The 26485-nt window shown below is 51.3% G+C and overlaps 1 protein-coding gene across 1 annotated transcript in view; it reads right to left on the reverse strand.

The window, feature by feature from the left end:
- The window catches only part of LOC108494865 (protein CEPU-1), a 358720-nt gene that overhangs the window by 243722 nt on the left and 88513 nt on the right, over positions 1-26485 (reverse strand). The gene's annotated exons all lie outside the window — the stretch shown is intronic.

The following is a 26485-nucleotide window of genomic DNA, read 5'->3' on the forward strand; positions in this document are numbered from 1 at the left end:
AAATGGTTAGTGCCCCGCTGCTTTCTGTGTGGCAGCTACTAATTATCCCTTGAATTTATGGGCTCCTGGGATGCACACAGATGGATGTTTGAGTTAACAGCAGCCTGGGATCGTTTGCCAATCATCCCACAGCGATACTCGGTCGGTGACCGACCCCAGTGGCTGTAGCTCTGTCCTATACCCACCACCACTGCAGGGTGGGCACCCCAAACTGGCACCACAGCTCTTCAATGGGGAGAAGGGAAAAGGCCCCAAGCCCCTCCACTCCAGATGGGAGCCATTCATCTTCCCCCATCCACAGGGACCCGAAGCCACGTCCGTCTCCCGTTTGCAGGCACATTGCCAGCCACCCCCTCATCCAGCATTCAGGGGGCCTTGCTCCCTCCTGTTGATGATATTTTACTTTGTATAATTAAACCTTAATGAGAATAGGGACCAGAGCTTCCCTAGCGAGTCTCCTAACCCCTGAACGAGGGAGCCACTCGGATTCCTAATTAATAAATACCTATTGGTACACAAAGCAGAGAGCTCCGAGCAGGAGGCCAGCCCAGCATGTCCCATTTGCCAACATCCTTCAGCACTTCCCAGTGAGCTGAGGGTTCAAATTCCCCAGAAAAACAACAAAAAAAAAGGAGGATTGACTCCCAGGTGGCTGCTCGAAGTCCTCAACCACTGGATTATAACACAGTTATCACCACTCCATTGCTTCCGTCAATCTGGACCTGATATTTTTTCTCCTCCTGCAGTTGAGCATTTTGATTAATTCAAATCACATCACTCCCAGACAAGCCACACGGATTTACTGTCCACTGGAAAACAGTTGTGCAAGTGGACTGAGGCTGCTCCAGGTCCAAAGATCCAGGTCTGAGCTGCTCTGGCATTACAGAAATACCACCTCAAGCTTAAACTCAGCCTTGGGGAGCTTTGGGGGAGCTGGCCTAAGCTGAGGCATCCCCAGCAGCTCCCTCCACCTCTTCAAACAAGCCCTAAAAAGCAAATGTCACAACCAAAGTGACGTGGGACTGAGGAGTGTGCAGCCCTCTCCATCCTGGAGGAGATGCCCCAAGGCATCCTCAAATCCAGAGGCTAATGGATGGAAGACGGACACTGGCAGTGCAGGGTTGGGATTTAAACCCTTAACAATGTCTGTTTTTCCATCCTGCAACCCAAAAGGGGGCCCTGGTTTAGCTTTACTGATTAAATTAAAACTGTTGGCAGCTACTTTACCATTATTTCGAGTTAGTGAAGTAGCAGCTATTTTTTTCAGGACAGACACCCTCCCCAAGGTGCTTCTCACCACAACAAAACAGGAAAAAAGTTATAATCCCCCATCCCACGTAGGAAACTGAGCCCCAGAGAGGAGAATTTGACAACATCTGTGGCAGAGAAAGAAAGGAAAATCAGGTTTCCTGAGGTCTCCCAGTGACTGGGCCACCCTCACTCTCCAAACCAATGAAACCCCTGAAAATGGACACACTTAAACAGGCTTAACCCTCCATTAAATCACTTCAGTCTCACTTGGTAATTTACTGTTGCAAGCAAAATCAATTTAAGCAAAGGTTAAACTAGTTCTGTCTGTGTTAGGAGTTTGCACCATTTTAAATAAATTGATTTAAAATCAATTTACTTGATTCTGTGCAACTTTTCTAATACAAGCTAAGCTCAGGTTGAGTTTGGGTCGTTGCTTGCCTCATTTCCTTGCTGTCCTAAAAGATGCCAAATGCCAAATTTGGATAATAATTTTAAGTAATAATGAAAACTCCATAGTTAATCCAGCTTTAAACAGCAGTTATCCCCTGTAAAAGTCATGGCACGATTCCAAAAGGCATCAGCATTGCCCAAAGTTTTCTGGGAAGCACAGAAAGCTCCAACCTGCTTTTCCCAAGCAACCAAAGGTGAGTCAATACACACACACAAAGAAAGCTTTTCATTTCTTTGTTCCCCATCCTGGGGTACTGCCCTGCCCTCTCATCTCTGGTGGTCCAGGCTTGGATTGTGAGCGGGACCAGGTGTGGAATCAAATTCAAAGCACCTTCAGCACGATGAGGAGTTAACAATAACCCAAAGCCCTCTCCGAAAGGAGGCCATGAAAGCCCCCTGTTGATGCCTTGGCCCATCACGAGGGGAGAAAAGGGAATAAAAATAGCTCGAGATCAGTGCGAGGAAAAAAAACCCACCAAAGTCCCTTCCCTTTGTCAAGCAGAACTGACCTCTCATCCCACGAAGAATAACCCCCAGCAGACTCCCAAAAGCTTGGAAGACACAGGGAACCATTTGATTTTCACCTCTGGGCTTCATAAAGCTCCGAGGCAGGACCCTTTGTGTGCATCTCCATCCCTAACCCACAAATTCCTGGAGCGTGGGGAGCCGTGGGAGCGGCTGGGGGGACACAGCGAGGCAGGGGGTTGTACTGCAGTCCTAGGGATGTGCTCTGGTGGGATGAGGATGGAGGAGTCACCTGGAAGTGGGGTAGGAGAGGTCTGGTCTCCTCCCTAAAGACCCTGTGGTGCACTGAGACCTGGAACTGCAGGAACCCCCTTGCCAAAGGTTTCTACCCCGCATCAGACTGTGCCAGATGACGTGATTCCCTGGAACAGTTCATTTTTCCTGAGGTTTGCTAAACTCTCAGCCTCTGTAATGACTTGGGGCAGGAGGTCTCACGGGGCGGTTGCATCCCCACTAAAATTTTATTATGGATATAAAATTCCCCTGCATCAGGCTTAATTTGGTTAATTTTCAATTCCACAGGGCATCCCCTGGATGCTGAATTAAGAGAGAGCAACGAGGAGCTGCAGGTGACTTCCCCTCTGTCACTAAACCCTCCCAGGAGGGAAGTGCTGTCTGGTTGCCCAGAGAAGCTGTGGCTGCCACATCCCTGGAAGTGTCCAAGGCCAAGTCAGGAAAGGTTTGGAGCAACCTGGGCTAGTGGAAAGTGTCCCTGCCCATGGCAGGGGGTGGAATAAGATGAGCTTTAAGGTCCCTTCCAACCCAAACCATTTTGGGATTCTGTGAACACTGTGAAGAGTCCAGGGAAGAACAGAATTATTTGGAAAACAAGCCCCTCATCCCAGTGTCTTGATCCTCTAATTCCTTCCACCCCTCCCATCCCCAGGAACTATTTGCAAGTTGTCTATTTTACAGCTGATGATGCAGAGAGTGACGTGCAGAGATTGGCTTTTCTTCCCCAGCTCTACAGGCTGGAGAGGAAAAGGCTCAGAGGAGAGAGGAGAGGATTTGTGGATTCAGAGGAGGGGGCTGAGGAGAGGACAGGGCTGGAAATTTCCTCCCGGCAGCCCTTTTGAAGAAGAGTATTAGAATTTATTTTCAATTATACACAAGAATAAGCTGTCTGCAGTATAGTTAACTTCCAATTTCAACCAATTTTCGACGCACTCAATCACAGATGCCTCAGTGATTAAGAATCTATGTTGCAAAACAATTCCCACTTTGCAACAATGCAATCAAACAGATCTACAACTCATAACCCATTATCCAGGAGTTTTTCAGCTCACTGGGGAAGTGAAATGGGATTCACCAAGCATGCCCTTTTTTTACCCAGCGAGCCCCCAAGCTCATTTGCAAACAGATCTGTGACTCCAAACAACCCACCTGGGGATGATTTTCTTTGTGGTTTGTGTCGCTTTTCCTCCCTCTCCAGAGGTGTTGAAGGGCAAGGGTGGGATGAAGGATGCTGCTTGCAGCTTGGAGGGGGTTGGAGCTGCATGGGAGGGTAGTGAGGGGCTGAAGGGAGGTTTTCCATCAACCATAAGGGTGAAAGAATAGGAAAGGCTTCGGAAAAGGTGTTTTTTTCCCACCCTTTTGCATCTTACAGCGATGACAGAGACAACAGGAACACACTGGACCCCTTCCCACCCTGGGCTCAGTGAGGCACCCCCATCTTCCCCTCTCCTGCTGCAGCTCCTGGGAAGGAAGGAAGGCTCCCAGGAGCTCCAGGGAAGGATTTGCAGGGCTGGGGGAGGTTGGGGGTGGTTAAAGGATGTCTCCTGCCTTCAGCCCCAAGAAGCACCAGAGAAACGGAGCCTCTGTATGGCGAGCACGCCCCGGGGGCAGCGACTTCAAACCCAACATGTTTCATCTCCTGAGACTGTTTTAAGTAGATAAATATGATTCAGAGCAGCACAGACCCCCTCTACAACCCTCAGGAGCAGAGCAGCCAATTACTCCTGCTCCCAGAGATGCCAGTGTGTCCATCTGCTATTCAGTGCACGGAGCGTGACTGTCCAGCCCCACTCACAGGGACCTCTCCAAAGGCCATCAGATCCCTCTGGGAAGGGACAGGTCACAGCTGAAGACGTTGGGAACAGAAGGGCTCAGGCTGATGGGAGAGAAGGAGGATGATTTTAAAGCTCGCTCAGCCTGGAGGGGAGGCAATAAAGCAGCTGAAGGAAATGACTTTCCTGGGCGAAGTGTCGTTTTGTCAAGACCAAAGTTCTCCCTGGGAATGAGCTGATTTTGAGTAAAAACTATCGGGGGGGGGGGGGGGGGAAGGGCACAAGGGACCAGGTGGTTGATTGACACACTTTGGAAAGTAAAAAGTGGAGGTGCCACAAAACATCTGCACAGACCTCAGATTGCCTCCCTGTGCTCTTACACCCTATGGAAAGTGCACTGAAGACCCCAAAAATTCCCTGTTTTGCCCTGATTTGGGACAGCAGGCACTGATGGGATCCATGGAAGCAGACAGATATTTCCACTGAGGGATATCCCTGGCAGAAGTTGGGCTCCCCGTCCCAAGGGACCACACGTGCACACCCTGCACCAGCTCCCCTCTCCCTTTGATGCTGACAAATAACAATTTCAAACTGGGGAAGACACCTGGGAGAGCCGAGGCACTTGTGCTACAAGATAATTAGAGATTATTATAATCGAAATTTCATTGCCACATCAAACTGTGTCTTTTAGCATTAATTAATCTCCTCTCCCAGCCTCTGAGCACTCCCAGCTCCCGCGCTGTAGGACAGCAGCTTGTCAAACACACCAAAGCCTCGCATCTCATTACCTTATCAGAGGGGGTGAGGGGAGCCAGGGAGCACGAGACACATTCCCTGGCACAGCCAGGGACGTGAGGGCGCCTGAAAACCCCCTCCCTGCTTTGCAACCTTGTCAAACAAGGCGCACGAGGGATCTTCTTCCCCTCACCTCACCCCCCTTCCTCTACCTCTCGTCCCTCCTCGATAAAAACAGGCTCGGGAAAGATGCTGCATCGCCCCACTCCTCTATAGGACCTTGGATAAATCGTAAATGAAGACTGACAACATCCTTGCAGGGGATGGAGGGCTCATTCCTTGCCTTCCCAAGTGGATCAGGCTCCGAGGAGTCAATGCAACTATGCTGCTATCTCACTTCTGGTGTAAAAATTCCTGTTTAACTTCCCATTCCCAGCTTGATGCATGAGATTTCCCTCCTTTGGGAGGTCTGGGGATGGAATGAGGCTAAATCCAGTTTTCTCCACGAGGTTCATAGCAGCTGCTGGATGAGACCAGGCAAGATTGACCTTGGAGTGGTGGAAAGCTGGACCCAGCTTGAGGCAGTTTAAGGAGACCTATTTCGAAGCTCTCGGCACCTCTGAAAAAAACCCAAACCGAACAAAAATCCACCTGCCACGGGAAAAACCTCAGCACAGGAGCCCGTGCCATGAACCAGGCACAGGGTGCATCCCCTTCAACAGTGGCTGAAGGAATTGGGGCACCCCCAGCCCCCCCAAAATCTGGCCAGGGCTGTGTATATATTGGTGCTACACATGAAGTGCTGTATGTTCTAGTCATTGATTCTCCACTGCTCTCACACCTCAGCTGCAAATAAATATCCTGTCCCTTGTTTCCACCTCTCCACTCCCCTTTCCCCATTATTGGCTTTCTGACGGAAGGCTTTAATTTATTCCCCCTGCCATATCTTTGTGCTGCTGTTTCCCGGCGCTTTACACCATATATTACCCACCGTCCTGTGTCATTTAACTCCACAAAGCGCTCTGAGATACAGTTTGCTTGAAGGATGCTGGAGCCATTAATCCTGATTCCACAGCCCTGTGGAATGTCCATGGCACTGCCACCGTGCACACACACAGCCGCCCTCGGCTCCTTTTGCAGCCAGACCTGCACTGACATCCACTCCCCAGCCCTAATTTTAACACCAGATTAGTAAAATCAAGCCCCCTCGTGGCTTTCCCCCCTCCCGTTTTCCAGGCAGAACCAGCTCCAGGAGAATGTGGCGAGCAGCCCGATGATGCCAAGCAGAAACCAGCATGGGGAGGGCAACACCAGTCCCCTTCATCCCAGAAAATGGGACAATGAGATGATAAAAAACACATCAACTCCAGCAGATCCCCTCTCCTCGGAGCCGCTCCTGCCACGCTGCCTGCAAATTGCTCACCAGAGGGAGAGCTTTGATGAGAAACGGAAAGGGAGGGGGGAAAAAAAACCACCAACAACAAAACAAAATCTAACGAAATGAAAAGATGTCATTTTATTTATTTATTTATTTATTGGGATATTTCCGCGTGGGGAGAGGAGGGCGGGCATGATTATTCATCGGATTCCACCCGGCGGGATCCGCGGGGAAACGCCGGCGCCGCGCTCGCATCCCTGCGCCCCTGACACGTCGTTAGGGGGTATTAATTGCGGTGCTGAGTGAGAGAGGAGAGAGTGTCCCTCTCTCAAAGAGCTGCGGGTTCAACACAGCACCCTCCTGCCTCAGTAAAGCCGGGGAATGAGCCACTCCAGCGGCAGGAAGCAGTCCCTCAGCTGCAGAGTTATCCAGGCTGGAAAAGGCAAACAAATCCCAGCCCAGCCCCTCGTGCTCCCGCCTGTTTCACAGCGAGCAAGTGTTAGCTTGGTTTAAAATCGTGTCTGCTTTCAGCGTCACTGACACAACAGCAATCTGTGCCTCCCGTGGCATTTTCCATATGCATGTAGAATCGTGGGATCATGGGATGGTTTGGCTTGGAAGGGACCTTAAAGCTCATCTTGTTGCACCCCCTGCCACGGGCAGGGACATCTCCCGCTAGCCCAGGTTGCTCAGAGGGCAGTGATCTCACCAGGAAGGATATTTTCCTGCTGATGGGGGAAACGGAGGCACTTGGGCAGCAAACTGGCTTTCCCTGTGCCACGTGATTCCCGAGCATCAGTGCTGTGGCTCCTGCTTGCTCCTCTCTTCCCGGGCTGCTCTGGAGATGCTGCCTTTCAATAACTCCTCGTTTCTCTGCTGCACGCACGGTAATTTTAACAGCCTTCCCACCACCACGGGGAGGAAGCACAAGGTTTGTGGGGAGAGGGGATGTCTTCCATTAGAGCAGCTGAGGCAGGTGGAGAAAGCAGCTTTTTCGCTGAAAATCCAGATCTGATTGAACCTGAGGAAGGGAAGCTGCATTTGTCCACCTTCTCGGGCCTAATAAAACCTCACCCCCGCTAACTTTTTAAAACCAGAGGAGCAGCAAACAGCTTTTAACCCCAACCTCCTGTGTTCAGACACCCACAAAAACCCTTGGGATTTGCAAATATCTCCATGATTTCCCAGAAACCCCACAACAAGAAACTATTACAAGCCCTCGAACAGCAGGGTGACCAGAAATTCCTACTTGGATTCCAGCAAAATGCTCAAAAGTCACTTTTTTTTTTTTTTTTGGAGGGAATGGGATTGGTTGTTTGAATTCCCGGGAGAAAAGGAGTTGTCTTGGAAGCAACGAGCATTTTGTTGTTATGACTGAAGCCAAAATAACAGCCCACGTGCAGACACACCGCCCTGCACGCGGCTCAGCATTCCCGGGATGAGGAGGAGGAAGGGAGGAAGGATGATGAGAGCTGGTTTTGTGGTTTAGTTGTTCTTTTTTTTTTTTTTTTTTTTTAAAAAATCACTATAATTTAAAGGCCAAAGCGCTAACGAGAGCACAAGGGCAAGAGGCGACAAATGCCTCGGTGAAAAATACAAAATTACCATTTTAATGGATGAGTGTTGACTCCCCGGCTCTCCCCGGGGAGCCCTGTTTGATTTCCTCAGCTTGTTAGCACAAGGATTTGACACAAGCGATTAATGCTGAGTTCATTAAGGGGGGGGGGGGTGAGTGCTTTTTGCTTTTCCTCTGGATTCAGCACAGGCAGAAGGCAGCAGGGAAGGCAGAGGGATCAGCGGGAAGGAGCTCCTGCCCCTGAGGATACAGAGGATGGAAGCAGCTCGTCGCACCAGTGCCCCAGAGCAGCAGCCTGTGAAACGCTGCTCATTTGGGGGGTTCAAGCTTCAGATCTCTGCCCTCGGCATCCTCACACCCCAAGGAAGGAACTGCCCTCCTTCGGGCCCTCCACGTCACCAACAGCAACCAGCTCTGATCCCAAAGCCCGAAAATAACCAAGCACCGTGTTCCCCGGCGAGATCCCAGCTCTGCAGAGGGGAGAAAGCCAGGCAGAGCCCTGGGAAGAGCTGACCTTGCCCGTGGGCCCCTGGAGCATCACTGGCAGAAGCCACTGCTGGAGCAGAGTCACCAGCCACAGGGACTCACATCTGGCCCTCGTCAGCGGGGCAAGGCAGGCGCTGTGCCCGCGGCTCTGCCATCCCAGAGGGATGGGCTGCATCCAGCCCTGCTCTTCCTGCAGGCACTCACAGCACCAGCTGCTGTCCCCAGCCACGAGCATCTGTCCAAAGGGGAAAATCATCATTCCTTAGAAGGGAGGCAGAGCAGTGCCATCCAGAGCCGGATCCTGTGCCAGACCTGTGCCACGGCTCAGGGAACAGCTCCATCTGACACTGCAAAGTCAGCTCCTGTCTCCTGCCCCAGCTCTGGGAGCTCCCCAGCATCCATGGCATCTCAACTCCTGTGTTCCCCTCCCAGGGGAAGCTCCTTCTGGCACTGCTGGGAGATTTCAGACCCTTTGGAGAGAAAAGAGGAAGCTGGGATGAAACCTCCTTTCCAGGGGGACCCTTGGAGGAGCCAGGGCTGCCTGCCCTGAGCCAGCAGCTGCCTGCATTCTCCTCCTTTCAGATAAAGTCCCTGCTCAGCAGGAGCAGTTTGTTTGGGGTTTTTCTGTTGAGGAAGCACAAGCAGAGGTGGGAGGTTAAGTCCACTCTGCTGCTCTTTGCCGGCTCTCCGGCCGATTTGGCAGATGAATTCCTGCACAACAGGCAGCTTTGAGGGATGAATGCAGCTGGTGCTGGCTGTGCCCTGTCCTCTCCCCTGAGCTGAACACAAGGCTGGTGATGTGTAGAAACACAGCATCCCCTCTCCTGCAGTCCCAGCAGCTCCCCACCCATCACTGATGCTCCCACAATTTAACCAAGGGATGTGGACCCACCGCTATCCAGCTCTGCACCAGAGAGGAGCAGCAAAGCACTGATGGGAGAGAAGTGATTGCAACTGAAAAGGGTTTATTTATTTTTTTTCTTTTAAAAATAAAGCCCTGCCTGCCTTTCCCTTTGACTGCTTCCCTTTAATTCTCTCTCCTCAGGGCTTTTCGCTCCCCGAGCAGGGGGCTGCAGTTTTATATCCTGGAGAGCTGGGAAGATGCTTCCCAGTCCCAGCTGTGTCCTGCCACATCAGCTCATGTCATCGGGCCATTACCAAACTATTACCAGCTTCCTGCAGAATTTTTTCCCCCTGAATTCCCCAGACACCCACAGATCTCTCTGGGTCCTCAGAGGGGGCACAAAGACATCACCAGCTACAGCATTTCCTGGTTGGTCCCCTGGATGGAGAGGTTTTTATTTTTGACAGCTTTGTGCTGCACTCTGCATTTTGCAGCACGGTGCTGGTTGGGGCTGGGGGACAGTTGCCAGCTGGGGTTAAGTCACAACAAGCAGGTGATGGACATGGGATGTACTGGGAACACTGGCAACCTGCTCAGCTCCCAGCACCAGCCCCACTCAGCCAGTTTGGAATATATTCCTGCTGAGGGAAGCTTCCCTCTGCGAGGTTCTGTGTTCTCCTGCAAGGATGGCAGCACAAGGAGTGGGGCTGGGACAGGCTGGTTTGAGGATGGAAGCATCCCTCACCTTACCCCCGGGCACAACACAGACCCCCAGGGCAGGCAGAGCAGTGAGGGTGTGGCAGAGCTTCCACAGCCCCAGTGCTGATGGGAAAAGGCAGGATGGAAAGGGACAAGTGGTCAATCACTGGGAATGAACTCAGGAGCCCCAGCACAAACATCAGCTCTACTGGGGGAACATGAGGGTCAGAGCTGGGGACATCGACTGCTCCAGGAGCCAGGCTGGGTAGAGATGCACAAACCAGCTCTGAGCAGCCTGGTCTAGTGGAAGGTGTCCCTGTCCTGACAGGGTTGGTTGCAATGAGGTGGTCTTTAGGGTCCCTTCCACCCCAAACCATGCTGGGGTTCTGTGAAACACTCATTTCACCCCCAGCTCTGGACCAAACGTGAATAAAGTCCCTGCACGAGCTCTCCTCAAAACAAAGCTCACGAGGAGCTTGGACTGGGGCAAACTCGTATCCCTAGACAAGCCCCAGGGGGCAGATCCAGGCTGGCACAGCGAGCTGGATGCAGGAAAGCCCCGATGACAAACGGCATCAGCACCGCCACACCAATTAGCTGCTCTGAGAGGTTAAGACAATGCAAATCCCATCCCTGCCAGACAGAAGATGCCAAGGGAACGTGCTCTGAAAGGTTTGGCCTCCTTAGCATCTCTCCAAAGTAATTCCACTTGTAACTCATAAAGCTTCCCCAGCCGCCTGCGCGGGGCTTGCCAGCTCCTGGATGAGACAGACATTTGTATGAGATATACAAAGCCATTTAGCTGTTCAAAAGCTATCAGCACTTACATGCAAGGTTGAAGCAGGACAGATTCTGCTGCATTCAGGGCATCAAAGGGGATTATCCGGGAAATGATAACAGATTTTAATTTAGATCCTCCAAGATGGGTATTGGGGCTGGGCAGGGAGAGGTAGGGAAAGAAAAGGGGGGGGGAAAGGGGGGCATTGCAAGGCGGGGCGGGGGAGAAAAGGAAAATAAATAAGCAAGGAGAGATTGCTGATTGCAAAAGTTGTGTCCAGTCCTTTTCCCTGCTGACCATGGAGCCGTCACTGCCACGTCGTCATCCCTCCTCCTGCCCGCACTCCGTGCCCCCTAATCCTTCACCATTCCAAGGTGAACACTCAGCTGCAGCCCCCCTATCACCAAATATTGCCATTTTTCCTGGGCACAGCCTCTATTCCTGCTCAGAGGTCTCTTTTCCAGGCAGGAGAGGAAGAGGCTGCCCATCCGGCTGTGACTCCGGATATCAGACAGTCTATCAACGGCTTCTGGGTACATTAAGTTCTCCTTTGCAGAGAGATCTCTATATTCCTGTCCTCCCAGCCTGACTTTCCATGCAGATTTAAAGAGCTTTACACAATGAACACCTCTGCATCTCAGACACGCTTGGCTTTATGTATTTTAAGTTATCTAATTTGAGAGGCAGGGTCTGAGCCTTTCCACACAGGGGAAGGATGGATGGAGGTACCTCCAGATATGATGGGAGCTGCTTTTTGGAGATGCTGAAGGCCCTGTTCAATTCTGTACACTCCCTCAAAATCAAAACATTTCATTAAAACCATAAAAGCAGCGTCTCTGTCTTTTAAATGGTTTTAATTGAAGATACGTGGCAAATCCTTCCAGATTGAGGAATAGATTTAAGTCAATCCCAAGCCTTGCTTTCTTTTTAGAAGCAGCTCTTGCCTCATGTCCTCTCCTGCCACATGGCTTCTTTGCAGGTTTTGCCTTTCTATTTCCGACAGTCCCAGATGGGATCTATGAATAAAACTGAAGAGGAGCTGGAGATTGGCTCCGAGTCATTAACGCAGCAAATATAGACTCTGCTCGAGATCTAAGGCAGGGAGGGGGGGAGCAAAGCTGCCTCCTCTCTTCTGGAGGGTGGATCCAGGCTAATGTGGAATGACACATCCCCACAGACAGGAAGGGAGCAGAGGGGACAGTTCTTGCCTTTTAGTCCCCAGACAAATTCAGTGGGTGTTGAAAATGCCCATGGCTTTTCATGGCACAACTTTCCCACCCAAAATGCCCATCTCATGTAGCTGCTCTTGGAGAAAAAAAGCCAAGTGTCCCAAACTGAACTGCTGGATGAGCCGTTGGAAATGGCTCATCCAGCCATTGGAAAGGTGGTTTTGCCAATGGAAAGGTGGTTTTTTTACATGGAGTTCTGTAGGAACAGGATCCCATGGGTGCAAGACAAGTCCACCCTCTGGTTTGCCCTGGTCTGCCCAGTGACCTCTGCATCCCACCCATGCCCAAAGCACCCACCCTTCACAGGGAGCAGGGAGACACTCACTAATTTATCCAAGGGGACAAGACCAGGAGGATAACTTGGAGCTATTTTCAGTTATATTGATCAAAACCCTGGCACTTTTGTCAAGGAAACTTCTTTGCACAATTTCTCACCCCTCTTTGCACCAATGGGCTGCCTGCATGGATTAGGAGAGGGATCAAGCCCAGGAAATGCAGCCAGCATCCCAAAAATACCTCCAAATCCTCCAGCTTCCCAAGCCAACATTCAGGACAGGTCTGAAAGCATGGCCTGTGCATGGACTCAGGTTTATAAAACAACTGCAATGCCCCCAAAAACAAGAGGGATGAGCCCAGTGTGACAACCTGGGTGTCACCAGCACAGCCTGGAGGCAGGGCAGTCCCTCTGCTTCCAGGCCATTGAGGTTGAGCTGATGTCCAGGTCAACATCAGGAGACTGTCACCTAATGAGAGCCTCTGAAAAGCACCCAAACCCACGGCAGAACCCTCCACCCACGGAGAAAAACCCCCCAATCCCCACCCTGAGCAAACCCACCGCCCGTCCTCGCCTCCCACCCTCGGCAATTAAAGCCATAAATAAAAGGTGCAGGAATCTCATTTCACTTTGGAGGCAAAAGGCACGAAAATGGAGAGCGAAGGGCGCTGCTGGGAGGCAGAGGGGGCTGTAATTAAACCCTCCCCCCTCTTTATACTTTCTCTGGTTTTTTCTGGAGGCCTGACTAGAATGCCCTGAAAACCAGAGCGGGAGAAAGGACCCCCCCCTTCCCCTCCCACCGCCCGCCACTAAGTGGAATGAAATGGATTTTTCAAATGTCATGCCAGTATCCACTTAATAATACATTTTCCTATAGACAGGACAATAATATATATTTTAATCACTTTTCTACAGGCAAATAAACGGCATGGAAGCCTGGCCTTCACTGGCGCTTGGAAATTATGAATTTTTCAATAACCTTTTCTATTATTCATCCCGTGTTATTCCGTAACATTTCTATGTGAGGAATGTGCTTGCCAGACACTTTATGAATCTCTTCTTTTATTTATTAAACAGCAAGGTGTCTCCCTGAAACCCCTCCTCCCTCCTCTGGAAAGATGTCAGCGGAGCCTGAGCAAGGCTTAAGACATATAATTACACCTGGGGTCATTAATAATTCCCCCCCTGCGAGAGGGGCCACGTGAGCAGCTCCTGGGATGCAGCTGGTTCAGCCCCAGGTGGGTTTGAGGGCAGAGGCAGAGGATAAAATCCAAAGTTTAAAGAAGAGGGCAAAGGGGTGGGCTCAGGGGAGATGTCCCATAAAAGCATCTTTATATAGGAAGGGATTCACTGCTGGCACAGCACAGTTCCCTTGGCTCTGGAAGGAGCCACATTAGAGATAAGGGCTGTGTCCATGAGTTTGGAGTCTGGGAGAAGGGCTGTGAAGTCAGCGCTGCATCCCTGGTTCCATGTGTTCTGTCCTGCATCATGTCCTGCTGGATAGGACGGCCAGAGGCAAAAAAAAAAAGGCCTTTTTGGAGTCCCCACTCTCCCTCCTCATTTACACAGTGACCTGCTGCGGGAAGAGCCCTGTAAATAAAAATAAAGTCCTTTTTCAGGGATGCCCCCACCTCCCCCCTCAGCAGCCCAGCCGTTGGACGCCGTGTACGGCACGGGAAGGGATCAAACAGGGGAGCACCACTTCCAACACCTACCAGCAGCTTAATTATCTGATGATATCTGTGACTTACGTCCCTACACAAGGCAGGAACCTCGGCAGCTGAAGGCACAGATCCTCTGATGCGACCCAATTAGGAATAAAGATCCGACACTCGAGAGCCGGGTGGTTTATGTGCACGGCAGGGAGAAAAAAAGCAAAGGAGACGACAAGGAAGCAGACCTGGAATTAATCTGAGAGCTGTGCTCATGGATACCCACGAGGCAATGGTTAAAAAGATTTATAATTCGGAGGCAATGACCCCGTGGGGGAAGAGCGGGGGGTGCTCTCCTTGCAGCAAGCAGGACCTTATTATTTTGCAAATGACATCTCCATCAGAAGGCAGAGCCTCTCGCTCGGAAATACGGGTGAATAAATGATACGTGGAGGAGCTTTATGCAGATTCTTGGTGGAGAAAAGAAGAAGAAATAAAAACCAGAGAGAAAATTAAGGCATAGATTTTTCACGGCGTCCCCCCTCCCACCCCCGAGGTTCAGATAACCAGCGTCGCTCGGGAATTGAAAAAATAATAAATAAATAAGTCCAATAAAATGATCGAAAACCGCCGCCTGCAGCTCTGCTCTTAAGAAAGAGGAAGAAGGAATTTTAAGATGTGGTGCTGGATCTAAAAGCAGCTTTGGTGGCTCAAAGCAGGGGGAGCATCCCCAGGCACGGTCCTGGTTCAGCATCTGGGGACCTCGTCCCACCCACGGAGAACTGGAGTTCCTGGGGCTGGCCAGGCTCAGATCTGAGCCCAGTTCCTCAGGATCTTTAATTAGCTGATCCCTCCTGCCTGTCACAAGGACACGAGGAAGGACATCACCCCAGCCCGTGGCCAGGAGCCTGTTTCATACCTGTTCAAACACTGATAACTCCGACTCCGGCTGCCTCAGGCGGCCGCGGGCTGACACTTGGCAAAGGATTTCTCCGATAACTCCTTGTAATCAGGGTGGGAAAACAGCCCCATTGAACCCAGCAAGAAAAAAAAAATAGAATAAATTTTTAAAAAAGCAACTGTGAGACGAGAGTGGTGACAGGGGCTGTAATGGATTTTCAGGGGCGGGAAACGCTTTTGGTACAACTTTTTGTTGTTGCAACGGGCGACTGGAATTGGAGGAATCGATTGCAGGGCAGGGATGCAGCTCCACATGCCAGCAGGGAGAGCATGTCCCTGCTCCAGGGTCATTCCTAGAGAGCCCCCAGGGAAAAAAAAACATCCTACTATTGTTACTGATATTGTGGTAAAGTGGGGAATCCACAGGGCAGAGGCAGAGTCCTACTGCAGGGAAAAGGCTCTAATAAAGTAAGGAAAACCTCCAGGAAATTCATTTTTTCCATGCAATGAAGATGAGAAACACCAGATAAGTTCCACCCCAAGGTGGCAGAGGCTGTTTCTGAGGCACAAACCCTGCAGGTTTTATGCCAAGTGTGAACTGAAGTGACCATGGGCACTAAGTGGCACCATTTCCCAGTGCCCTCATTAGCCAGAATTCCCATTTCATGCCCAACGCTGGTTATTTTTAAACCTGCACATCCAACATGAGCAGAAAGCTGGGAAGATGGGAGGCTCCAGCCAGCACTGGGAGAAGGAATGTCCACGGCAAACAGCAGCAGGGGGTGAAGGAACACGAGAGTAGGGAACAAGGAGGGCTGGGACACAATGTGCAAGGAAGGGTGGGCACAATAATCCCAGAGTTCAGTGTGGATAGTGACCATCAGAACTTTTCCAAGACATCCCAGAATCTTGCAGATTCCCAGGAACTGTGAGAGTGGCACAGATTGTCCAGGAACTGCCCTGGCACAGGTTGCCCAGAGAAGCTGTGGCTGCCCCATCCATGGAAGTGTCCAAGGCCAGGTTGGACGGGGCTTGGAGCAACCTGGGCTGGTGGAAGGTGTCCCTGCCCATGGTAGGGGGTGGAAGAAAATGAGCTTTAAGGTCCTTTTCCACCAAAACCATTCTCAGCAGGGTTGAGAGGAGGAAGCAAATCCTTAGGGGGGGGATTTCCAGGTGGATAGAAGAAGGGGTGGCTTGGAGACAGGAGAAGGAAGCCTCCTCAGGTGGTGGGCTCACCATCCTGGTGCACTCCTCTGCAGCAGCATGAGCAGGGAAGGCTGACCTGATTTTCTCAATCCCAAAGGCATTTCTGGACACCCAAAACCAGATGCTCCCAACTGCAATCCCCTCTATAATTCTGCCTTCAGCACAGCTTTGAAGGCCCCCCAAAACAGAGGTGCCCCAAATCCCAACCCATTTGCTCCCAATCCCTTTGCTCTCCTTCTTTCTCCTTGCCAGAGAAGTTCTGGCAGTCAGGTCCGACCTGAGCTGGGGGAAAGCAAAGGCTTGTTGGTGAATCTCAGGACATCTGGGAGTCTCCAGTAAAATGAAACCAAGGTACCAACATGTTGTGATGGCCCACATCTCCGGAAGGATCTGGTGGACCCAGCTCCACGTAGGTACCAAAAGAAACAGCTGAATTTTCCAATGCGCTCAACATTGAGTTGAGTTCCTCAGAAACGCAGGAATTGTTCCAGCAATCCAAGCCGGGCACTCTGGGAAACAGACACTGAACTAACCACTTGGAAAACACCTTCCAAGTCTCTCTGAAGCTTTACCCTGAAACGACAGCTCCAACTTTTTAATGGCACCCGAAGTATTTTCAGCCTGGTTTCCTGAGGAAATGAGCCTCACACACCGGCAGTGCCTGCCCGGCTCTTTCCTTCCCACATCTCCAGTGCTTTCTAAACCTTATAACCCATTTCAATAAAATCTGATGGAAGGACACATTTATCTCCAAGACACAAGTTTGAGGAAAATAGGCAACCAGTCAGATGAAAGATACTATTAATGCTTTTACCCAGAGAAAGGCAGGACTGTGAATTCAACTTCTTTTAAGCATGAGAAAATCTAGCGCGAGTTTGCTCTCGAGACACAGGCACGGGGATCCAGGAATAATTATTTCTGCTGCTCATGGAAATAGCTGTGTGTGTTTTTTCATATGTATGAAATCAACACCAGAATATTTGCCTGGATAAACTAATCGAAATTGCTTGTTGGATGAGTTCACCGGCTATAAAACCCTGCAGTTACAAGGTATAATTACAGAAGCTTTTATTTTCCTCAACAAAAAAAGTCTTCATTAAAACAGAGTTAAGGTTGTAAACAGATCATTAATTTATAACAACATTATCAGATGGGTTACAGTTATTAAAAGAGCACACACCGAAGAGCCAGGAAAGCGAGGAGTGAAGGTTAAAACAGGCTGAGATTTGGAAAGCTGAGTTTCATAAATATCCCAGCCCCAGCCTGATCAGCAGCAGGGATATTGCAGCAAGGACACCCGGGGAGATCTGCATTATGGATGGGCTGGTGGGAGGGTTGGAATGCTCCCAGAGCAGGCACAGGCACGGAGCTCCCCAGGAGACCTGTGGGGATCTGGAGCTGCCAAGATCTGGTCTAGTGGAAGGTGCCCCTGCCCATGGAATGAGGGGTGGAATTGAGATGGGCTTTGAGGTCCCTTTCACCCCGAAGTGGAAGGTGCCCCTGCCCATGGAATGAGGGGTGGAATCGAGATGAGCTTTGAGGCCCCTTTCACCCCAAAGCACTCTGGGATTCTCTAATTTGCCCCACTGAACACCACAAACAGCCCAGGGGGCTGAGCCTCACCCTGGCTCACATTTCCTGAGCCCTTTTTGGGCTGCAGTTCATCTCACCTGGATTACATCCCAAGGCTCTGAACCCACTGGGGTCTGCCCAGTGTTCCCAGCCCCCCCTGGAACCCTCTGGGTGCCCACGTGTGACTCAGGGCAGTGACAGCCACAGGGACCACACCGAGGGATGCACAGCAAAGCTGCTCTTCTCTTCTGAAGGAAAATCCCATTTTCACTGCCTACGGAGAGCAAAGACCAACAGCAGCTCTGAATCACGGCTGGGAGGGCCCACGATGGGATTTCTCCCAGGAACTCAGGGCCTGGCACATCCCTGTGCTGCTCAGTTCAAGCAAAGGTCCCTCCTTCGGGCAGCAGACCAGAGCTAACAGAAAATGAGGGTGAGCACACACAGAGGGGGGGAAATCACAGGAATTCAGAGAAAATAGGGGGTTTGAGCTGTTTGCTTTCCCTCTCAACCTTGGGTTTGCATTCCTTTTATCCCTTCCTTTACTGTAAGTACAAAACATTAGCTGTCTCCCAGTAACTCCTGGAGGAGCCAAGAGTTGGATTGATGGACCCAGCAGGGAAGAAACGAGCTTCCCATGTGTCCCCAGCCCCGAGAAAATCTGGGATTTGGTGTTTTGCCATCAAGCAGGACACAGGCACGACCAATTCCCTCATGGCCTTGGCTTGGGGCCTCCTGCTTCCCTTGAAACCTTCCCCTGGTTTGCTTTCAGCACATTGAGAGGGGAGAGAGAGAGAGAAATACAATCCTGGAAAACCTTTTAAAGCCTGCACAGCTCTCCCTTGATAGCACGTTGTTAAAAGGGATGTTATTGCGAGGGGACACTGTGAATCTATACAGTCAATGCTCCAGAACTTTAGTGGCAAAACAACTCAATAGCCTCAATTGACTGCATGAAATTCTATCATTTTACCACTACAAAGAGAGAAGGCAGGAGGAAAAAAATAAGTAAGAGCCAACATTGCATTTGTCTTTCGTTACCCCCCTGGGCAAGAGAATCTCAATCCCTGCCCTTAGCACAATGTGAGCCAACTCCTAAGTGGCTACAATAAAAAAATAAGAAGCCAAACACCTCCCAGATGCATTCCCACACTCCAGAGCTGCTCTCCTGACTACCCCAAAAAGAACAGCCTCGGCAGCAGAAAGGCACAGCATCGTCCCCAGGCAGCTGCCTTGATTACCACCTTCCCTCTGATGAAGATGACGTGGGATATGATTAAAGATGCTCTGAAAAGACACACAAGTAATAGAGGAGAACTTTTCCCCTCCTCTCCCCAGCTAGGTCACTAGGTGTTCCTCCTCAGCGGCTCATTTCTTATTCCAAATTTGTCCAGGCCCTGCTCTTCTTCATCAGCTGAAGAGCTCCGAGACCGCCGGCGCCTCGATTGTTCCTCTCCTGCTGATTGGGCTTTGTGGATCTCGGGAAGCTTCTGCCTGATGGCAGGAACCTGTCTGCACCCTCCACTGACTGCGCTTAAGAGGGCTCCAAGGGATCATGGGGGGCTCAGAGCATCACAAAGAACCAGCAAGTATTTCTTTCCTAAAGCCAAACCCCTGCTTAGCTTCTTTCCCCCTTTTTTTTCCTGCTGTACGTTCAGGAATTCAGCTGCTTTCTCCGCAGCAATGAGGAAGGATGCCAATCACCCTGAGCTGTCCTCGATCCATCCCCATGAGGGAGAGAAAAGACACTTTTAATTCGAGTAGCACAATCCAGCAGACAGGTCAGGGGGCTGAGGGGCAGCCAGGTGCCTGGCTCTGTCCCCGTGCACTTTGGGAGAGTCCCAGCGCTCCCCTGGTCCCCCTCTCATTTTTCCTTCCCTTTTGCCCTTCCCTGCCATCTGACACATGGGCTGTTTCCTTGTCCCCCGTCCAAACTCCAGCAGCCTCATCACTCCCTGCACATGCTAATGAGCGCTGCCACTGAAACCTGGGCGTGCAGGGCTGAGCATCTGTGCTCCCACGGAAACCTCTGGATTCAGGGGGTGGAGGATGGAACAGCACAGGCAGCAGGGCTTTGGCTTAGCACCCCATCACCCCCTGTGCTTCCAGCCCTCTGCCCACCCCAAAATCCTCTCCCCAGCCCCAGGGCCCATCCCCATCCCAAGCCAGCACGGGATCAGCACACGGATGCCGGGAGGGGCTGTGCCGACTCGTGCAGCTCCTCGGTGCAAGGCAGCACCTGCCGGGATGTCTCAGCGCAGGCAATTGATATTCTACCGAGCATCTTTGGAAAATAATCTGCAAACAAGACGCTGCAGGCTATAAAATCACTCCCTCTCCTTCGCTTTAGATCGCGGCTTAATAAAAGCATAACACGAGGTAGCTGAGGAAACCGGCGCACTTTGCCCAACCACCTCATCCCTTTGTGTATTATTAATCGGTTTCAAGTTGTACCGTGGTTTCCTGGGGCGGGAAGGAGAAGGGGCTCTCCGGCTGTGGAGGAGACTTGTTTTTTTCCCTTTCAAGATTCGCCGAGGAAAGTCTCACTTAGAGGAGCGGCGGCGAAAAGAAAGTGGCACTCACGGCTCTGGTTCCCCGCCATGCTCACGGTGAGGATCGATGGGGAAAGTCAGTCGGGGCTTATCTCTGCTGAAGGACACCGGGGTGGAGGAGTTTCAGCCAAATCAGGTGGAAAAAGCATCGGGAAAACGGGGAATATGAGGTGCAGATCCAGACACACCGGTTTTTTAGGAGGGCAGAATGGGGTCCAGAGTGGTGTTTTGCAGCTGAGAAGCTGATGCCTCCCACCCACCCAAAGCCTTCACCAATGCTCCTTTGCTTCAAAAAACACGGAATTAAGTTTGGAGAAGACCTTGCTGGGTCCCTGCTGGGTTTGAAGGAGCTCAGTGCAGGGGTCTCCTCCCCAATCACCACAACACATCACACAGGAACACTCATTCAGAGGGTCTGCAGCCTCTTCCTCAGCATGGATTTGGTTTTAGGCACAGGCAGAATCGTCTCCAAAAGCTCCCAGGATGGACTCAGCAGCTCCCTGGATGCTGCAGAGCCTGTTGGAGAGCAGCTGTGAGATGCTGAGTGCTCCCATCTGTGGGGTTTGTGTGTCACCTGGACAAGGAAGGGTTTTCCAGTGGGGAAGAAAGGCATGGAGCATCCATCAGAACCCCGGGAGCAGCACGGGCAGGAGACCAACAGGCTGCTTGCTGAGCCTTCCAATAATTTTCCCACTCCCACTAAAAAAGTACAATATACTGTTTGTTTGGGAGCAGTTTAAGTTGCTTCATTTCACACAGTAAATTAAGCTGATTTCTTTATTAGGGGATTTTTATTTGGTGTCAAGCCCCAACTGTTATCCCAAACCCTGGGACTCCAGCTACTAAACCTTCTCCCAGGATACAGAGCCAAAAGCGCTGCTGGGTTTGGTGACACTCAGAAATAAATGGCTCATTCCTAAACGCCCCAGCTATTTACTGCTGCCACCTGACCCAAGAGATTTCTTGAAGCAAAACTGCTGTTTAGATTTTCCCAATGGAAAACAAGGCACTGGGAGCCCTCCCAGAGCGCAGACCCTTCCCCAGCTCCTGCAGGGCATGTAAATTCACTCTAGGGTGGGACAAAACACTAAAAAAACCCTCAAAACCCTGGGCAGGGAGAATATCAAGGTTTTATCTTCTGGCAGAGCTTGGTCTTGACTTTCTTTCAGACTGAAGCCCAGATGGGAGCTCAGCTCCTGGAAACTGCTCCTCTTTGTGACAAGAATGAAGCTCAGGATGTGGCCAAGCTGATTCCAGTTGGGCAAATATTTACCCACTCTACTCCCTGCTGTGGCTACTGAGGCTCCACAGCATTTAATGGGACCAAAACCAGTGGCCAAGCAGGGAGGTCTCTGGCCCTTGCTCTGCCAGCAGGATGTCATCACCTCTTGAGACTAAAAAACACCCCTGAGATTTTAAATTCCTGAGAGGTGAAGAGCAGCTCCCGGGGAGCGGGGATGTGGTCATTTATTTAACTTACATGAAAAAAAACCAGCAAAGTGCCAATCATGGCTCCGAGCAGACACTGCCTGCAAGGCGGAGCCCAGCCCTGATGGCAAAATTCCCCTGCTCCATGGAATCCAGCTGCCCTCCTGCCCCACTCCCTCCTGCTCAGCGCTTCCCATCGCAGCCGCTCTGCTGGATCCACGCCTGGTTAAGCAGGTGACAAACGCCCCCAGTTCATTTTCTCCTCTCCCCTATCTGGGGTGCCGCTGACATTTTGATATTTCCCTCTGAGATTATCCTTCACGAAATGAATTTTCTCCCCGACCCCTCCTTTTTTTTTTTTTCCTCCTGTGCCTTTTGGCTTTGCCAACACTCTCACTCTCTCTCTCTCCTCTGCCGACTCTGGGAGCACGCCCGCCACAAGATGAATCGCCCGGAGACTCCTGGTGCATCCTTCTTTACACTTCACATCTTCCCCCCGCCGATGAGAAATGGGATTTTTCCTCATCCATCATAAGTCAGCGTGACAGGGCTGTCGTTCCCCGGCCCCGCATCGCTGTATCATGAGCCTCTCCGTCCCGCCTGGCTGAGCAGCCCCGCTTCCCTGCGAGCAGCTGGGACCTTTCCGAAGTGCTTTCGCTTGTATCGGGAACCTGGGCACTGAGAAAAAGTTATTTTGGAGCTCTTCCAGCCTCCAAACCGCTCCCTGTCCCCGGGGCTGTGCCCCAGTAACAGAGGTGTTAATGCTAAGGAGGAGTCCTGTGAGGGACTTGGAAGGGGACTTCATGACTCCCACGAGGCCTGGCTGTGAGCCAGGATTAGCTATCCACACATCCTGCCTTTGTATCCCACTTGTCAAGAAGCAAACTCCAAACCTGAGCAATGGCATCGAAACCAAAGGAATAAAAAGGTAAAATTGTCAATTTTCATCTCCCTGATAAACTCCAAGCATTTCACTTCAATTTTCCTCCTGTAACATCAATCAGAGCAGAGGATTTCTGCCTCAGGTACAATTTGATATGGATACTTCCCTCTTTTTGACATGGGATATTTTTTCTGACAACTTCCACTTGCTCAGAAATTCCCCCTGGGCCTGGAACAGAGGGAATTTGGGGTGGTGGAATCACCCCCCATGAATTCAGGCAACACAAAGCCCATCAGAAAGGTGGAATCTCCTGCTGAGTTTTGGAGCAACCCACTGCTTTCACTCCATGCTGAGCATCCTTCCTTGGAAAGCCGGTTTGTGAGAGGCTGGCAGAGACACTGGGGGGGTTTGGAGTGAGGATGGCAGGGGGAAATCAGAGGCAGGCGAGGGTCAGATGGCTCTGTGCTGCCTGCTGCCACCTGGCCCTGCATCCAAGCTTGTTTCCATGACAATTGCAGGCCACTTCACTCCAAGCCATCAAAAAAAAAGAGGGCAGCAAGCTGTCCAAGAGACATGGAGAAGTGACAGCCCTGGGGTTGGACCCCCATGAGCAGGTTGTCTCTCAGCTCTGCTGGATAAATCACTGCATTTGGGGTTTTCCTCCTACAAAATGTGCTGCCACAGCCCCTCGTGGGGATGAGCCTGCTCCCCTCCCCACGCCAGGTCCCCACAGCACCTGCCCCCCTCAGTGAAGCCATGCACAGTCTGCAGAGCCAGGAGCAGGGCAGGAGCATCCCTGGGACTCACAGCAGAGGCAGGGAAGAGCTCCCAGCCGTCCGCCCTCTTGTCATTCCAAGACAAGCAGCTCAGCCGGGAAAAGAAGATTTAACTGTGTTTGCTTCAAACCCCCAAAATGAGTTCCCTCCCATCTGCCAGGAGAGATTGATCTCCTGAGTCAGCCGTAAATCGCCTGAAAACTCCCTTGGAGCACTTGGGCAAGAGAGGAAAGAGGCAGGGAATGGTGCTGCTCCGAGCTCACATCCTGCAAGGACACTGCCTGGCAGCAGGGGAATTACCCGGCTTGGCTACAGCAATTTCAGCTTGTTAGTTCACTTTCTGATTTCTTTTATCTGCAGGTGAAGATCTTTCCGCCCCAAAAGGAGAATCCCAGTTGCCCAATCCCTTATTCAACTGACTCAGCATTACGGTGAGGAGGAAACCCCTGTCCCATCTCCCAGGTCGTGGATACCCCCAGGGAAAAACTTTGCAGCCACTTAATGTCACTTCTGGGCACCGGGCAGTGTCACAGGGGGAGAGGAACCTCTTGCAACGATGGAGTAAACCTGGAGTAAATAGTGGCCATCCAACATCACGTGTCTGCAGCCCAGATCTCCAACTGCCAATACTTCAAAGTTAAAAAGGCAAGATAGATATATATATATATTTTATTTTTTTTTTAAGTCTCAGGCTCATTAGTCCAGTTCAAGCTGTGTTGCTCCACTAGAAAGGCTCTGATGATGCCAGTTTTATTCCCTACTGGAATAAAATTTTTTCCCTTTAACTTTTGCAAGTTAAAGTTTTCAAAGAGACCTGCTCAAAACTCGCCTCCTGGAAATCCATATTAACTAATTCCATGCAAACCTGCGGAAAGCGCTCCCACTATTGTTGATCCCAAACCTGCAGCAGGAGTTTAGTCCTTCAAAATCAGATTGGAAAATACCAGGATGGCTTTTTCACCTTTCTAACCTAAAAGCTGCTTTTGGTCCCTGCTTTTGAGTCGTTTCTTGCCCCGAGGGAAGAGGAGGTTTCTCCCTGGCATTCCAAAATCCTACCTATGATTGCAAAGGCCGGACACTTGGAGACGGTGGGAGAGAAATCCGAGTGTCTGCATTTTGATGTGGCAACACCTGCTGAATGTAAACTGCAAAATAATTGGGGACTAGAGATGCTCGTGGCTGTTTGGAATAGCAGGATGAAAGGATAACTCCTGTCTTGGAGTAATCCCCCAAACAAATAATTCCTGAGCATCTGTTCAGACAAATTAGAAGGAAAAACAGAGATGTCCAAACAGGCCAGTCATGATACACACAATGCAACAGAGAGGAACTTCCCAAACGAGCTGATGCTTCTCAGTCCTGCCAAGCCCAGGAGAGGGGAAGAGGATAACTGGGAAGGTGGGAGTCGGAGGGTTTTTGGGGAAGCAGTCACGAGCCATGTGGAGTGGTTCTTAACATAAAAATGATGTGGAGCTGCTGGAGCAAATCCAGAGGAGGTCACAAAGAAGCTCGGAAGGCTGGAGCCCCTCTGCCCTGGAGCCAGGCTGGGAGAGCTGGGGGGGTTCACCTGGAGAAGAGAAAGCTCCAGGGAGAGCTGAGAGCCCCTGGCAGGGCCTAAAAGGGCTCCAGGAGAGCTGGAGAGGGACTTGGGAGAAGGGTCTGGAGGAACAAGACAAGGGGGAATGGCTTCCCACTGCCAGAGGGCAGGGATAGATGGGATATTGAGAAGGAATTCTTCCCTATGAGGGTGGTGAGGCCCTGGCACAGGTTGCCTAGAGAAGCTGTGGCTGCCCCATCCCTGGAAGTGTCCAAGGCCAGGTTAGACAGGGCTTGGAACAACCTGGGCTAGTGGAAGGTGTCCCTGCCCATGGCAGGGGGTGGAATGAGATGATCTTCAAGGTCCCTTCCAACCCCAAACAATCCCTGCTCCTGTGATCCCCTGACTCCATTTCTGGCACACTCACACGCTCTGCAAACACTGCTGGGACAGGCACAGACCCCCCAGCTCTGCCCCCAGCCCAGCAGGAGGGATCAGCTGCAGCAGCACAGTCTGAATTCCATCTCCCTCAGGACAAATGCAATTCCTGGTGCTGCAGGAGGTCCAGGGGACCCAGATTTGCATCTCTTCAGCTGGGATATTTAGAGTGAGAGCCAAGATGTCCCTCTCACCCCTGTAATTCCCTCCCTGCTCTGGCAGGTGGCAGATACACCTGAGATGGTGACAGCACTCACAGTGCCGTCTTAGGAACGGAGACTTAGGAATCCCAATCCTTCCACTTCCAGATAAAACCCTCAGATCTCGAAAAGAACTGTCCCTAGAGATCTCACAGCAGTTCCCAATCCTGCAAGTGGAGGAGACAGACACCACTGACCTCGTCAGTCCCAACTCCTGCCCCCCAGCTCCCCCCATACCCCATCCTTCCCCCCCCGGGGGCAGGAGGCAATGCCCAGGGTGCCCCCAGTTCATGTCCCCCCACCAAGGCTCGGTACTGCAAGGGATAAACAGCTGGAGGTGGATGTGGGGAGGGAAAGTCTCCCCAGGGGAGGTGATGGAAGCTGCCATGTGTCCCGAGCTGCAGCCAGCAAGGCTAAATTGAGCCTTCAGGCTCTGCTCCTCCCAGCAACGGCAGCAGGGGAGATTAATGAACAGAACCAACCTCTTCCTTCTTTTTATGGTTGTTTTTTCCCAGCCATGTCTGAGCACGGCAGTAGAAGCAGGATCAATAGGTGGGAAATGTAGGTAATAACTGGCCTTTAAGGAGACAGCTGGGACCTGCATGTCCTGCTCAACCACAAATTCCAATCCTGCCCGACAGGCTTGGCTTTGGCACACAGTGCTCGTGATGCAAGGCACTGGAGAGAGGCCAGCAGCCAGAGGTGCTTCCAGGACTGAGTTCATCCCTTGGTCCCCACATAAGGAAGGCATCCAGGACCTCAGTTCCATGGGGCAGCAGGAAGGATGGTTGGAATCAGACCCCCAGAATACGGAAGGCTTCCGATCCATCCACCATTTCTGGGAATGTGTTCAAGCTCTGCCACACCACACCCACTGTCAGCACCCACCAGTCCGTGTAAGGGAAAAATAATTCAGATTTGCAAAGGAGCCACTGGGACAATTTGGGATTTTGAAGCATCCACCACCTGCAGACCAGGAATGGTCAGAGAAGGACTTTGGACAAGGGCCTGGAGGAACAGGACAAGGGGGAATGGCTTCCCACTGCCAGAGGGCAGGGTTAGATGGGATATTGGGAAGGAATTCTTCCCTGTGAGGGTGGGGAGGCCCTG

This window comes from Lepidothrix coronata, unplaced genomic scaffold (genome assembly GCF_001604755.1).
Source record: "Lepidothrix coronata isolate B3197 unplaced genomic scaffold, Lepidothrix_coronata-1.0 Scaffold27, whole genome shotgun sequence".
NCBI lineage: Eukaryota > Metazoa > Chordata > Aves > Passeriformes > Pipridae > Lepidothrix > Lepidothrix coronata.